Source organism: Lepisosteus oculatus, chromosome 14 (genome assembly GCF_040954835.1).
Source record: "Lepisosteus oculatus isolate fLepOcu1 chromosome 14, fLepOcu1.hap2, whole genome shotgun sequence".
Lineage (NCBI taxonomy): Eukaryota > Metazoa > Chordata > Actinopteri > Semionotiformes > Lepisosteidae > Lepisosteus > Lepisosteus oculatus.
In genome coordinates this window covers 24,233,838-24,237,646 of record NC_090709.1, presented here as the reverse complement: position 1 = coordinate 24,237,646, position 3,809 = coordinate 24,233,838, and the positions used below count along the sequence as shown (strand labels likewise).

General features: G+C 40.0%; 1 non-coding gene across 1 annotated transcript; it reads right to left on the bottom strand.

The window, feature by feature from the left end:
* Window positions 1-1,973: 1,973 nt before the first annotated feature.
* Window positions 1,974-2,047, bottom strand: trnat-agu (transfer RNA threonine (anticodon AGU)). The gene has a single exon. It is a non-coding gene; the product is annotated as a tRNA-Thr (tRNA).
* Window positions 2,048-3,809: the final 1,762 nt, after the last annotated feature.

Here is a 3,809-nt window from a genome sequence, read left to right as displayed (position 1 = left end):
TTTCGATCAAAATGAAAACCAAAATCCGTAAGATTTTACCATCAATATAACCTCGATATTGACGTTCAGTTGAAAGATTTGAAGAAACTCACAAAGAAGCAACTGCAGTTGGAGAGATTTGATTTGAACCGATGTTCGCAGCTCAATAATCCGTTCGTCCTCGAAAGAAGCAAAGATTAGTATGTTTTGAGTGTTCATTTTCCGACCTCTGGATAGCTCAGTTTCTAGATCTTAAGACTGTAGACAAAAACAGTGGGCATTTCTTATGTCCCTGGTTTGAATCCAGCTCGAAGGATGGTGTTTTCTTGTTCCTTAATCAAAAAGTGAAAATTGCGATTTTGTCTTTCACTTTGACGTTCACCTGAAAGCTCAGTATACAAAGAAGTACAGGCTCCTGTTCTGAATAATCCTCACGTCTGATTGTTTTGCTTAGACCTTTAAAATGTACACTGTGGACTGTTTGCTCTTCCTAACACAATTAAAAAGCCTCCGACAAACTTACCGATCGGGAGTTTAGTTCAGTGATATCGCGCACTTAAGACGCTCCGTTTTCTATCGCCGGCATCTCTGTATTCTTTTTAAACGCGATATATTGTATTCTTCGTGTGTGAATTTCAGGGAGACTCATAAACCCTTTGTCTGTTTTAAAGATACATTATTTTAAACCAGACATAATGAAAGACGTAGTAATTAGACACACGTACAAAACACATGAATCTAATTGAGAAAATTTTGACCGGGGCGATGAATTACTAGTAGTGGCTCTGAACTCATTGTGGTGGTGTATAGGAACGCAATACAAACCCCAATGGCACAATGGATAACGTGTCTGATTACGGATCAGAAGACTTTAGGTTTCTACTCCTTCGTGGTTCGTGAAGAAGCTTTTAAACCACACTGCTCAACACTGACATCGTAGTATGTGCGGTCCTACACAACCTTACTATCGACTAGATGAGTCTTCTGTTCTATCTCCGATTCTTTCCGCACATTCCTGCTATTTCACCACCGTTATTGTAGGATAACAGGCACAGACACGAGGAGATATATTATTCCGAACAAATGTCTTAAAAAATCACGTTGAAAAGGGTGACAATATGTTTTTTGTTTTTTTAACGTAACCTTACTTTTGCCTGTAAAGTTCACATTATTTTCTGTAGCCGCAAAACCCCAATATTTCTGCTGTCTCCCGAGAAACACAAGCGTGGAGTCAAATCATATTAAATAACACAACACATCTATTAATTTAACACCCAGATGTGATAGAACACATGTAAGACTTACACACAGCCTTTAATATGCGATAGTGAATTTGCAGGTATCCTGGGGAGGGAAGAGAACTGATATTAAAGAAATACATATTTAAAGGGGATGTAAGTCTTAAATGTGTTTTGTCACATCTGGGTGTTAACTGAATAATTTTTTAGCATTATTTATTGTGTTTTGACTCTATACTTGTGTTTCTCGGGAGACAGCAGAAATATTGATTTTTACATTTATATTCACATTCCCGGTGATATTGACTTAGGAACTCAACTATTTATTTGTAGTTTGACTCGTGTCAAAAGTTGAAAATCTCTGCAAACATCAAGATGGCTAAGGACGTGGAAAGAAACTCAATCACATTTAGAGAAGGTAATGTTTAGATCGGATTAATTCGAAGTGTGTCTCTGGGTGCGTTTGATATACCAACGTTTTGATTAACTGAAGGACACCCTGATTGAGTGTGCCATAGAAACTGACATGTCGTATTTTTTCTACATTCACAGATGTTTGGCTAAAGTAAAAAAAATCGTTGTCATTTTCTTGCCAGCTGGCAGTAATTCTTTTGCACTGATAACAAAGATAAGCATTTTATCTTTCGCAATGTGTGGATTTCTTAAAAAACAATTTGTGCCAAAAACGAAATTAACACTTCCTTTAAACATAATGCAGAAGCATGTTGTCTATAACAATAAACGGTGCGCGAAGACAAACACCGCTGGGATTTGAACCCAGAATCTCCTGTTTACTAAACAGGCGCTTTAACCAACTAAGCCACGGCACCAGCGAAGCCTGCCCGCTGAGCAAGTTGAGAAAGGATGTGAAGTGGCTTTTATCCAGCAAATTCATTACCAAGGAGCTCGATGTGCTTTTGATGATTTACAGGGTGTCCAGTGCAACACAGGCGATGGGCTGCTGGGATTTGGAGCCAGGATTTCCGTTAACTAGGTACTTTAACCAACTAAGCCACGGCGCCGGCAGAATTCTCCTCTTTTACTGCCGCTTGGACACACCGCTCTGAGACACCTGCGTTCAGTAAGCGCTGAGTCTGCTGGCTGAGCACGTTGCCTCCTTTACATTAAATAGGAGCCCCGACACTAAGAGAAACGTACAGCCATGGCTTTTATCGGGCACTTTTCATGTCCAATGCGCTTGACATCTCCCACGGGCGACAAAGTTCATTTATGACACTTTTCCTTTCTTTCTTCTTTCTGTACACTTTGATGAAAAAAAAAGAGAAATCATGTAGAGAAAATGTCTTTTTTACATGGAGAAAACGTGCACCAGGAAATGTTGTGTTTAGAAGAAGAGAGTTAACGTGAAAAGTGACCTAATTTACCGGAGCAAATGCTCACCTAGCAAGGTCTGCTTTCCTACAAGAGAAACGTAGAATGAAAGATGTGATAATTTAACGCCGTTGTGGAACAAAACGCTATTTTCTTTGAATTCTAAATCAATTAGAAATTCAGAGCGACACATAAACGCTTTGTCTGTTTAAAAGTGATGATTTTTTAAAACTGATAAAAATGTAGAAAACACGTTTCTAACTTAGAAATTGTAGATGGGGTGGTGTACTAGTAGCGGCGCTGAACTCACCAAAGTGCAATTCAGTTACGTGATGGGCTAAGTTGTTTAATGGATAACGCGTCTGATTTCGGTTTATAAGATTGTCGATTCGACTTCTACCGGGGTTGTGTGATTTAAATCAGGCTCCTCAGAAATAGATGTCTGTTATGTAAATAGACCGCACCTGAAAGCAAACGTTGGGTCTGGTTTCCTTTCTTTCCTGCATGAAATAGCAAATCAAAAACACCAGCTAATGTCCAATAGCGTTAGTCATTTAAACAAACATGAATATACCGTAGGTCTTGGTACATGGGAGTGGATTTCTACCACAATTAAAAAATGACAAATTATAATTACAGGCTTCAGACACTTTTTTAAACAAGAGTGACCAAACACTCCCTAACTTTCAGGTTTGCTTGAACCTGTAATAAAAACGAGGTCTGAAGCTTCCGTTCTATGATGTTACTGTCTCTAAAGCCGGACGTGATGTTACGCGGATGTGCAGTGTGCCTTTTCTCTTGTCGTGTTCAAGATGATTCGCTGCATAAGCTCCTGACTGGGTGTTACTTCGTTCAGATTACCTATGTGGTGTACAGATAAAACTCAACTGCGTGGTGTAATTTCCAGGTTTGGTACCAGCAGAACCTGCAGACAAATGGGCTGACCTCGACGTGATTTGAACGTGCAAGCTTCTAATCTGGAGTCAGACGCACTACCGTTGCGCCACAAGGTCACAAGCTAAACGTGCTTTTAATTCCCCCAAAGAGAAAAATCAGCGTCCCTGAAAAAGATTTAGTTTTCATTCTCTCCTGTGAGGAGCGCCACTCTTCCAACGAGGGTCTCTCTTCCCAGACCACAGATTATTCTTCCTGCCCAGCTCTCACACAGATAGCAAACACACCATCTCCACTTATGTCTTCACTACATCTATAGATTTGACCCCCTACAGCCCCGATATTCCTGGACAGGATATTTACCAC